This window comes from Sesamum indicum, linkage group LG5, assembly GCF_000512975.1.
Source record: "Sesamum indicum cultivar Zhongzhi No. 13 linkage group LG5, S_indicum_v1.0, whole genome shotgun sequence".
Lineage (NCBI taxonomy): Eukaryota > Viridiplantae > Streptophyta > Magnoliopsida > Lamiales > Pedaliaceae > Sesamum > Sesamum indicum.
The window spans coordinates 18,077,410-18,090,266 of record NC_026149.1 but is presented as its reverse complement, the minus strand read 5'-3'; positions in this window follow the sequence as shown (position 1 = coordinate 18,090,266).

The following is a 12,857-nucleotide window of genomic DNA, read 5'->3' as shown; positions in this document are numbered from 1 at the left end:
CATAAGGAGTGTATGAAAATTGATTATATGATCAATGTTTGGATGACTAAATAAATCATATCATTATTGGTGCTCACCAAAGTTAGTCTGCCCACAATCTCAAAACAACCTAAAGTCAGAAACAACATTAACACTCTATTATGTACTTGGGTTCGGAGGGTTGGGACGAGGATGGTGTTGGAGATTGTTGATGATTTTTGAGGTTGGTCGATTATTGTAAAAGGGTGATTGACATGATGAAGAACAACACGAGAGTGTTGGTGGACCCATTTTTTATGATTTTTGTTCGAAAAAAATGCAAACAACCCTTCTATGATATAGTAAATGTGTAATTACCCCCTGTAATTATTGAGAATGAAGCAAGTAGGCCCCTCAGTGTGCGAAGTGTTGGTCATGCATAATAGCTGCAGTTTGTAACATCAAAACGGAAGAATAGCTCCCGCAGTACAAACAACAGCTTGATTTTGAGGTTTTCGAATACATCATTTTGTAACATCCAGTTGTTATGTATACTTCCAATTAACCCTAATTTTAGTGAACTTATGTTTGCAAATGAAGTTAGCAAATTTGTTATAAAGTGGACCACTAGAATAAGAAAAAGAAAAAGTTCTACTTCCTAACTAGCAAAGACAAGTATCTAGGTTTAAGTGTTCAATTCCAAAATATAAATGCAAAGGGCGCATCCTATTTTGAAAACAAACGTAACCTCAGACTACAAAAACAACATAATTTCAACAAGTACATTCTCGAAATTATTGAAAGAATCAGACTTCCTTCTGTAGAAAAACAAAATTATAGAAATCGATCCAAAGCATGTTGCGCTATGGTTTTCATTGCCTTCTCTTGCTTCTTCCTTTGATTTTATCCAACGCCTCTATTGTAGTTGGGTAAGTGAGATTGTTGCAGCTTCCTTTGTTCTGGCCTACTTCAAGGCATTTGTTGCAGGTGTGCGTCAATCCCTTCTTAGTAGACACTTGGGTTTGCGGCAGCTCATTAGGGTCTTTTCTCTTGAGTTTCTTGAGCATGCTTCTCTTCTTTTTCATGGACGGTGGTCTGAAGAGCTCAAATGTCCATACTAATGTAGTCTATAACCTTTGGGACAATATGTATCATCTCATTGTAGACCCTTAGATATGTTTCTTTCTTATAACTGTTTTCAACAAACTCATCAATTTGGACTTTTGTTGACCCAATTGCTGCACATGCATGGCAACAAAGTTAACCTAAGTCCACCACAAACTTGTCCAGAAAATGATCTATTTCATACTCATTAGCCCCATACCATTCTAGCAAAAACAGTTCCCAACTGTCATCTATTGTTTATTTATTTTATTAAAAATGTTTGGGCAAATTGTTCCTGCATACTTTCCATCCCCTCCCTTTTCTGTTGCAGTCTCACTATTAGTTTGGTTCTTATCCATTCAAACATTGTGATTATAGGTTTATTCCTAGCTTCAAGAATATAATTATTGAAGCTTTCATACAAGTTATTAACCAAGATGTCACACTTGCTTTGAAAAGGGAAAAATGCCTAGACCAGTGTTCAGGATTTATCTTCATTAACCACTCATGTGTTGTTTCTATATCTTCATAAATTTTTAGATCAATTTTTTAAATCTTTTCATGTATTTTTCAAAATCTTTTTTATTTGCAGTAGGAGCAGGCTTCCAAAAATATTCTTTCAACTCAGTAGACTTGAAGTTAGCTTAAAGTTCCGGTACATATGCCTCCTATAAAACCTCTGTTAACAGTCTGAAACTAAATCTTTTCAATGCTTCAATAAGACCCTTTTGCCTATCTGAAATAAAATACCATTTACTACAAGTAACTCATTTGAAAAATCATGTCCAGGTATCTTTATTTTCTACTTGTACAATAGCCATAGCATAAGAAACATGTTATCATTCCTATCCCACCACCAGCTACAAGTAATTAATCCTCATAACAGGTCTTCAAAAACAACCATCAAGACCTATTATTGGTCTACAACCCTCCAAGAAGCCTTTTCTTAAAGCCCAAAGTGAGAAATACATTTTATCAAACATAGGAGAATCAGAATTTTCAAATTTTCTTAAAATCTGCTTACGACCTGAATTGAACTATCTCACATTTCACTATAATCCCATAAATTTTCATTCTGCAATGCATTAGCACCCCTAATGGCTTCTAAAAATTTCTTTTTAGCCTCATGACCTTCTATCTACTAATATCTACATTGTATTTTCTTAATATTCTATTTTTTAACTGCTGAATTGGGACTGAATGCTGACCCCTTATGGCATCTTCCATCTTTTTGGCCAAATATGTACCCTTAGCAACGTTATTATCATATGTTCTTGCGCAAGAGTGTTCCCCCTTTAATATTTTTATTTGGAAAGTGGGGTCCTTCATGACTAGTGAGGCATGAATTCTATATTGGTAGTCATCAACCTTACGTATAGCAGTTTCATTCCTAATATACTCAATGTCATATATATTTTTGATGCGCTAATCCCTCAAACTTCTCTTAATTGTTTTCAACATTTGAATGGCATTCCCTCCACCAAGTTTAAAGATTTCAAACTAGTTAAATCTTTAAACATAGGGCGTTTATCATTTGTCTCCCCCTTCTGCCTAATAAACTAGCCAGGTCATCTTCATCAGTAGCCCAACCCTCTTCAGTTACATCAGGAATGTGTTGCTTTAATCTTGTTTTATCGCTACTTTTCAACACCTTCTTTAGTTTTCTGGCTAGTTTCAGTTTTGTTGGGTTTTTATTTATGAAAATGTCATCATCATTTTCAAACACAATGCCTTCTAAAACAAGACTCGGGGTATTTGGATCACTGTCAAAATTAAGTTGCACAAAGTCCTCATCAAATAAGCCATCAAACTCTAATGAGAACTTATTTAAATATTGTTAATATAATTTTATTTTTTCCTTATCCCTCAAGCCCCCAAGTCTTGTTTTGATTCACATTATCATTTCCAACGACATTTTCAAAACTATTATTGTTTGTAGCAAAATTAGGCTATGCATTTTTAGAAACATCCACATTTTCATACATATTTTCTCATTCAGATTTGTATCATCCTGACCATGCCCACCCTTACTCTGCCCCTCACAGTCCTACAAGACATCATTACACTCAACTTCAATCCCATTTTACCCTAACCCTCTAAGCCTTGCCCCTCACAATCCCGACCCTCTCTATCACCCTCAACCTTAACTCCGCCCACCCCTGTCCCTCATAGTCCTGCCTATGTGACTCTTCATCAAACACAAACCCCTAATCTAAAATTCTTCAAAATTAATTTCATCTAAAAGCCACCTAATTTTGTCTTCCTGTTCTTTAGCTATTTGATTACCCTAATTGTCTAAAATTTGTAGTGGATCCCCCTCATCTTCCTCCACATAAATTTTATTGGGACATCCAACCCGCTATAAATATTTTGCAAGTCTACTACACGAAAATTAGTGCATTCTGTTTTAATCTTTTTTAGGCCAAACTCCATGTTTTGGGTAGGATTGCAATAATAAAAAATCAGTAAATATTTCTTCTCCCCACATTTGTCATATGTCTCTCCTAATTCACATAAACCCATGCAATCTATATCAATTTATTCAAGTATTTTCATACTTCCACCTACATAGCTTAATCTAGGTGTAGAAACAAATTTACCACCCAGATAAAATCTATATTATGATGCTCAAAACCCCGCAACAAAGTAAATGAACATACATACATTAGATTTCAAACAAATATTATCACAAGGGGTCGGGGGGAATGCACATAATATTATCACGGGGGGAGCATATACACCAATACATTTACTCAAACACAACAATCAACCATTTTTCAAAGAAAAAAGTCTTAAACATATAAAACAAGGGACTACATAAGCAAAAAAGGGATAAAAAAGAAAAAAAAAAGTAAAGGGACGTACCTTCATTATTAAGGGAGTGGATCGGCCGGGGAAGTGCGAAAAATAAAGTTAATAATTTTAAAGCAAAATAAACCCGACTACACCCCTGATTTTTTTTCTCGGGCTTTTCGTACAATAAAAAAGTAAAGATCGGGAATCACACAAGAAAAATAAGAAGAGACGGAAAACGTTAAAGGAGTTTTACCTTTGTCGTTTTCCTTGTATGACTACAAGCGTTGATTCCTCATCTCTGGCTCTTCACGAATAAATCTCAATGATGAGATCCTCTAGAATCGTTCATGCTCCCACTACAAGGACGTGATCTTCTCGTACTAGTAAGAATCATCATCGAAGAGTAGAGATCAAAACAACTGCTATTAGTTAACATATTTTGATCTCCTTTCATTTTTCTTTGATCTCTAAAACCAAAAGAAGAACTTGGAGATGGAGAGAAAAAAGAAAAGGGAGAGAGGGTGAGAGAGAGAGAGAGAGACGAATTTGGAGAGTATTTTAGAGGCTAGTATGTGTTATATGTGTGGCTATGGTTAGATGTAGGTATGTATATGACCTAGTTATACATATACATGGAGTTCTAACCTAGTTAGACTCCGAAACAACCATCTTAACTCTAGCAACCCCTCATGCACGAATTTCACCTAAATCAACCAAGCCTCTTCAAAATATCCTCTTTGACCTAGTCAAGGTCTAACCAATGCCTTGGGCTTGTATTTAGCCGACCGGGTTTGGTTAATTAATATTAAGTCAAGCCCACGTCTAATGGATTTTAATTGAACTAGGTTTAATTACAAGCCCATCATTAAAACATTCTTTAATCCAATTAAAGGATCCAAGGTTTTTATTATCTCTTGTTCAATTTATAAATCCAATTCATAAATTGGACCAAGCCCAATAAAATTAATCTAGTTAATTTTAATGGCTAGCTTAAAGTTGTAATGAATTCAATTAATTAAACTTCAAGTCATCCATCTAATGGATAAGTCTAAATAAATGATCCAATCATGTATTCTTTTCAAGAATTTAATTAATTATTTCTTATTATCCCATAGCAAAAAATAGCCAATTACCATGGGTGACCGTCTAGCAACAGTGAATGACACTAGAGACTAGGTGAATAGTGGCGTTAACATTCAGGCTCTGAATTCGTACAAGTATGGTCCTACTATCAATTGTCTCTCGGCATTAATCTAAGGCATGGAATTGGGCGTCAGTTCCCATCATTGACTAGGCAACTATGCTTGATACTCGAGATGTGTTTACTCTACTGATCGGATCTAGAAAACTTATCCTTGATCAATCAATTGCTTTGGCCAAAGACTTTTAGAGTCTAAACCATCTCAAAGAGCATAGAAGAACTCACTGTCACATACTGACAGAGGACAAATCCTTTCTTAAAATCCACTGTCCTCAGCACATACTCCGATTACACTGGATGAGACTTATGATGATTATGTCTCACAATACAGTCACCGCTCGCCATATCCAAGACACAGTCTTCGACAGTTACTGCAATGATTCCTCAAGTTCGAGGACTAATCTCGTACTATCCGAATCAGGAACCCCAATCATACCGACCAAGTATTAAGATGCTTTCATATGACAATTCTCATGAGTCAGTTCAGTCAGTTGACTACTTTGCCAACTAACCCATTAAAATTGCATAGACGACCAACATCTCCTGCCAACAAAATATGGTTGTAGTACTTAGTGCAAGTTTCTATAGGACCTTCGATGCCTTATCTCAAGGTCCCCGATTTGGAACGTTTCAAACCGACGCTCAAGAGTTGATTTCATATCTGCCAAACTTATGCACAGCCAACTCCATGGGTTTAACCTCTCGGTCTGTGGGCATTTCATTGTGACATTGAAACCTCGTTTAATATTAGTGGTAAGCACAACGAAACACACTGGCAACTTGATGGAGTTTTTCCATACTCATCAACTCAATATTATTGATAAAGATTGGCGAATGGCAAACAGTCAATCCAATTGGATTCCGGAGCAGTAGTTTTATATAAGATTCCTCCTTTGAATCCAATGCCAAAATCAAACAAAAAACGTAAATAAAACTATTCTCAGTACCAAAAGCATAAAAAGACAGAAGTAAAATAAAATAAAACTAGAGCATTCACCTTATATATACTTCGATTTGAACTTTTTGTAGTCTACACCCTGCAATCCAATGTATGCAAAAACCCTAGAAATTGTCAAAACAGAACATATTTTATTCATAAAGATCCAACAAAAACAAATTAAAAACATAAAGTGCTTGTTTACTTTGAGCATGAGTTATTTGGATCTTTGATCATTAATAAAAGTGAAATAAAAAAACTCGATATTAAATATTTGTTGCTTACTTTTTGAAATTGATAAAGGGTGGTTTTAATCAATGGCATGTTTACTTTGATTATTGTCCTCCTTGTTTCATGAAAAAGACTCTTTCAATCCCACCCATGTTAAACACAAATCTACTACTTTGACCGAAAATTGCTTCTTCATTCAAACCTAGGAGGGGATAAGCCAGTAAACTGGAGGCAAGTGAGTGTTTACAAACCAAATAGGGAAGAAAGAAACGGTATTGAGCTACAAAACCTTTGTGAAACAAATTGGAACAAGCTCATATTGTGCACCCTCTTCGCCCTTCTTTCACCCAACAATGTGAATGAAATGAAGTCCACTATTAATAGGCCAATTTCAGAGGAAAGACATAGGTGTGAAATTTTGTAGTTAAATCAGGACAAGGTGGTAATTTAACCATCTTGTCCAAAATGGGCTACGAGCCCCAATAAATAAACTACCTTAGGAGGTAGGTTATACAATGGAGCCAAAACAGTGTTTAGGCCCGGACCTTGATATGCAATTCAGGTCGTCATTAACTAAAGGAAACAATTTATTAGCATTTAATAATAATATCATTCAACCTTGTGGCCCAATGTAAATGAGCCCATAGAACATTATCCTAACAATGTAATAATACCTTTCCAACCTTTTTGTTGCAGATTCAACGATTGAAATCTCTTGTTTTCATCGTTAAAACAATGTTTATTATTTATATGAAAATTCAACAAAAAAACAAACCAAAAATATGAGAAATACTATCTTAAACCTGCATTAATACGTTTAAGATCCTTTTGTTGTAGATTAAACGGTAAAATTCTCCTTGCGTTTGCCAAACGCAATTATAGGCGAAAAGAAAATTAGGGTTCACTTGCCTCCCTTTCCAGAAATGTAACTTTTGGATCTCTGAATGGTCAACACAATGGCCTCTTTCACTATAAGAAGGGGCATTTTGGATTACCCTTTAGTTACACGTTTAATATGCCCAAGGAGGCAGCGTGCTCCATTTTTTATAATATAGGTAAGTAAAAAAAAATCCAACAAGAGGATTTTTTGACACAGGAAGTAAATTGTATTTAACCCATAAAAAAAATATGTTAAATATCTAACAAAGCAGTCATGCAAAGAAATATGAAAAATTAGAGTAAGGGAGGACTCCTAGGAATGTTAGCACATCATTTACAGGATTAAAGAGATTCATTTTGATTAGTAAAATATATTAAGAATAAAAAGGGATTCAAATAGATAGTCCTCTAGACATGTTGGCAGGGTTAATTATTTATTATATTAATATATTTTTTTTAAATATATTAATAATAATATAATGAATCCTGATTTAAAATCACGACTTGAGTAAAAAATTAATTTTTTTTAAAGAAAAACACCAAGTCGCAATTACAAATCACGACTTGGTAATTAAATTTTGTATAAATTAATTATATAATTTTATTTAATTACATATAATTAATTTTTAACAACATATTAAAGTCCAAAAAATTATAATATTAAAAGTGTATTAATTTAAAAAATTACAATCAAGTATACAAATGTAATAGTTTGTATATTTTTTTGTACAATTGTAAAAAATACAATGAAGTACAATTATTCTTGGCGGACATATTTCTTCCTATTGTTATGATCATTCATAGCTTTTTGAGAGGAGACTCCTACCAGGCACATCTACACCAAAGAGTGAAATGTAAATTCCACCCTTTCCTTTGTACCTGGAATCTGGATAGCTTGGTAGCTTTATTTGGTAGCAATCCGATGCTATTTTTTGCAGCATTCTGAGCTCTCAATGCAACCTCCTTTGACTGGTGCTTCTTTCCCCTTAGGTGTTCGTTCAGAGCTAGCTCACTGGTGGCACTAACTCGGCCAATTACCCTATAAGATATCAAAATAATATGGGCACTCCCAAAATACACAAAAACTTCAATGATAGAAGAGACTATCCATCGCTCCATAATTCACTACCAAAATACACAAAAACTTCAATTCGAGAAGATGAAGTAGACATAGTTAACAAAAAACAGAGAAATAATACATGACTATATTTGAGATGGCAAAAATTGAATGGGTTGTTATGTTTGTCTGTTTGAAGCACATAAATCCAGCTATTTATACATGCAATCAAACCTTCCACCAACTTCTTTATTTAAAAAAAATTAAACGATGTGTCAACTTTATTTAATTACAAGGCGACACATCGTTCTTCCTTGTTAAATCAACAAGGCTGGTCAGCCTTGTTTAGTTAACAAGGCTGCCATCGCCTGTTAAATCAGCCTTGTTAAATGGACAAGGCTGACCAGCCTTGTTAACTTAATGACCAGTGGCAGCCTTTAATGGAGGCTAGGCGCTTTATTTAAGGCTACCCGCGGCTGCCTTAAATTAATGCTTTAAGGCAGGTCGCAGCCAACCTTAAACTTAAAGCTGGTCGTGGCCAGCTGCCACCCAACGTTCACAATGACGGGTCAATTAATGTGACCCGTCACCATCACTTTAAATTTAAATTTGACTAACGAACGTCTATAAAAGGCTTGGGTTTACTATGTAACCTTCATTCAAGCATTTTCAAATCAAACACCCCGTGTTACTTTCCTTCATAAGAGTTTACCGTGTTATATTCCTACAAATATCTTCATAAGAGTTTACCGTGTTATATTCCTACAAATATTTTGTGTGGGGTTACACAAATTAATTTTTCGTACAAATGGATATACGCTCTACGTACGGCCCTCATGATGGGACTGTATTATCTCAACAAGCCCAACATAAGTTCGATGATATTCCCGAAGGTGACCTAGATGCCGTACTACAGGCATGGCATGCGGATGGTACCTTCTGCACTCATTTTTAACAAAATAATCTTTCTGTACATGTACATGACTGGTCAATTAATGTGACTCGTCACCATCACTTTAAATTTAAATTTGACTAACGAACGTTTATAAAAGGCTTGGGTTTACTGTGTAACCTTCATTCATGCATTTTCAAATCAAACACCCCGTGTTACTTTCCTTCATAAGAGTTTACCGTGTTATATTCCTACAAATATTTTGTGTGGGGTTACACAAATTAATTTTTCGTATAAATGGATATACGCTCTATGTACGGCCCTCATGATGGGACTGTATTATCTCAACAAGCCCAACATAAGTTCGATGATATTCCCGAATGTGACCTAGATGCCGTACTACAGGCATGGCGTGCGGATGGTACCTTCTGCACTCATTTTTAACAAAATAATCTTTCTGTACATGTATAACAAATCCTACACCAAATAGGATTTTATGGAGTTTACAGGTGCAGAACCTTCAATTAAATCAGCATCTCATCACTGCATTAGTGGAGAGGTGACGATCGAAGACGCACACTTTTTATTTTTGTGTAGGGGAAGCTACAATTACCCTACAAGATATTCAAATAATATGGGCACTCCCAATAGATGGCGAGCCGATGACTGGAGCTGATATCGACCGCACAATACAACAATGGCAAGAATATTGCCTTACTTATTTAGGCTTTAGTTCGAATACAAATGCGTTCAAGGGCTCTACACTGCAAACACAAGCAAATTATATCTCATTTGCCGGCGGTCGATATCACTCATAACACTCCCCACGACATTCCGTTCAGCACGCCCGTGTTGTTGCGTTGCTGCTATTGGGTGGAATGATGTGCCCAGATTCATCAGGTAACCTGGTACCATTATTATATATTTCAAAATTAGAAGATATAGAAACAGCCAAGAACTATAGTTGGGGGAGTGTTGTGCTAGCATTTTTATATCATGAATTATGCAATGCCAGCACAAAAGGCAAAGCAGTAGTTGGTGGCGCACAGCAATTATTGCAGGTAAAATTTACTTAATAACTCTTACACAATTTTTTTACTATGAATATTAATTATTAACACATATTTGTATTATTCGTACAGATTTGGACATGATCATAGATTGCTCCACTTTGCCCTGGACTTGGTGCAGAACGACTATTTATAGGCCAAGTCCAAATGGACTACGATCACTGGCTCCTAGCAGCACCATATGGTGCTACTTGGAATTCTCAGCACACGTTCATCCGAACAGTATGGGGAACTGTTCGGGTGATAAGAGAAATACTGGATAAGATGCAGGCGGATCAGGTAACTTATTTTTAATATTATAAGTATATTTATACCATAAATTAAATGCGTATTAATTTATATCTTTTTATTTTTTACAGTTCATCTGGCAGCCGTATGACATGGACTCGGATGTCATTATGACTTATACCGCTGATTTGAACCCCCAGTTGTGGAGTTCATCATGTCCATTGGTATTCTACGCAATAGTTGAAATGCATCATCCCGAACGAATTCTTCGCCAATTCGAGATGAGGCAAAATATTTCAGAAGCGATGGATACCCGGGATATGAGCCTCCATCAGATCTCCGGTAAAAATCACACGGGCACAGATTGGCACCTGCAATACATACAATACATCCCTAGATGGCCAAGACGATATGACACGATCGTACAAAGGTCACCCACTTCCAATAGAAGAGAAACAAAACGAGGTTATTGGGAATGGTACTATAACATAACAAGAAATTTCGTATCGTCATCTACTAATAGACGTGTGGAAAGCGGGTACCAACCTGGAGAAATACCTATGTTGCAAGTTGTGGTATATTGTTATATAATATCACATATTTTATTTTAGATATTTTTTTTACAACACAAGACTCATTATTTTTCTACAATCTTCAGGCAAACGAGGTGAATGCCCTTGAAACTTTGTGTCGATCTAGACTACTAAATATTGAAGGATATAGTCAATTGGTGGATAATTTGAACACAGGTTACATATTATTAAGGAAGCCATAACCCAACAGCCACAACAAATTGCTTCTCCATCCGATGAAACTCCCACAACATCCCACAGGCAAAGAAGAAGTTCTAGCCGAATGTCTTACTAGTCCAGTTGAACGTCATGATGTTGGGGTGGATATAGTTGGTTCTTCTATAGTATATACACCTCAAGATTATTGCGTACCTCAACCGTCTCAAGATTATTGCATGCCTCAACCGTCTCAAACTGATTGGCTTCAATCAACTCCATATATGCCAAACCAAACACAACATTATTCTTCACAAGTACATTTTGACCTTGGTCTTGGTATTAATCAACCATATGCACAATGATACAATATTTAACCGATTCTATTTCCATCGTTTAGTGCATATCGTGACAATGTGGAGTCTAGTTGTGCAACAACATCTCATCAGTTCGGTGGTGATGAAAATGAGACGCAATATGAGCCAGTGCAAAATGTAGGCGAGGAAATAAGAAGACCTCGACGTCAATGCCACAGACGCAATTGTGGAACGAGTGGACATTTTTTTACATTTGAAATTGCATACATCATTGTATTTTTTATAATTGTACAAAAAATATATATTATTACATTTGTACACTTAATTGTAATTTTTTAAATTAATACAATTTTAATATTATGAGTTTTTGAACTTTAATATGTTGTTAGAAATTAATTATACATAATTAAACAAAATTATATAATTAATTTATACAAAATTTAATTAAACAAAAAAAAAAGAAAATGGCCAAGTCGTGATTACAGATCACAACATTTGTAATTGCAACTTGGTGTTTTTCTTTAAAAAAAATTAATTTTTTACTCAAAATCGCGACTCTTTATATTATTATTAGTATATTTAAAAAAATTATATTAATATAATTATTTTTATAATAATAATTAACCCCCTGTTAGCATTCTTATTACGAGTAGAACTACTCCAGAGTGCAAGTCTAAGGGGAAGTTCGTTTGGTTCATGGCAGTCGATACTCCTAATACAACAGAAGCAATATTAAAGAAAAAGAAGATTTGTTGCAATGTAGCTCCATACAAGCCACAAATAGAAGGTCTTAGCTACTTATCCGGTCTTAACCCTCCTGAGAGTTTCTAGTTCGGCATGAGGACTTGAAAGAAGCATACCACCTTCAAGAAGATAAAGGTTGCATCTTGAGGTCCTCGTGTCAAAAGTACGAGATTCACCTGAATGTTCCATAAGGGAAAAAATGCCGAAAAGAAAGAAGGGGACCACACCCAAAATTTTAAAAATAATTACAATACGGTCTTGGTATGGCTAACATAACCATACACTCTGAATATCGCATGCATTTTGTTCAACAGTGCACTTGCATCTTCGTAACTATTTGATTAATTCGAAATCAAAATTTCATGTTGAGTCGTACAATTCAATTATTTCTATAAATATATAATCCTTAAATGTTAACTATTTTCTTTTGCTTCATTTAGTATCACGAGTTTACTACAAAATTGACTCGAATATATAGAATTTTAATTGAGGCTTAATCATTTTTATTTTTACTAGCCTTTATAAGCACAAATACAATTAAAAAACTCAATAACCGAAAATATTTTTACTTTATAATAAAAATTAGCAAATATTTTCAAGCTGCATTATAAGATCAATTATATATAAAATAAAAATGAAATATATATTGTTTTGATATGACACGAATCTCATAATTTAAGATGCAGCTCAATGTGGGCATGTTGTTCTCTCCCTT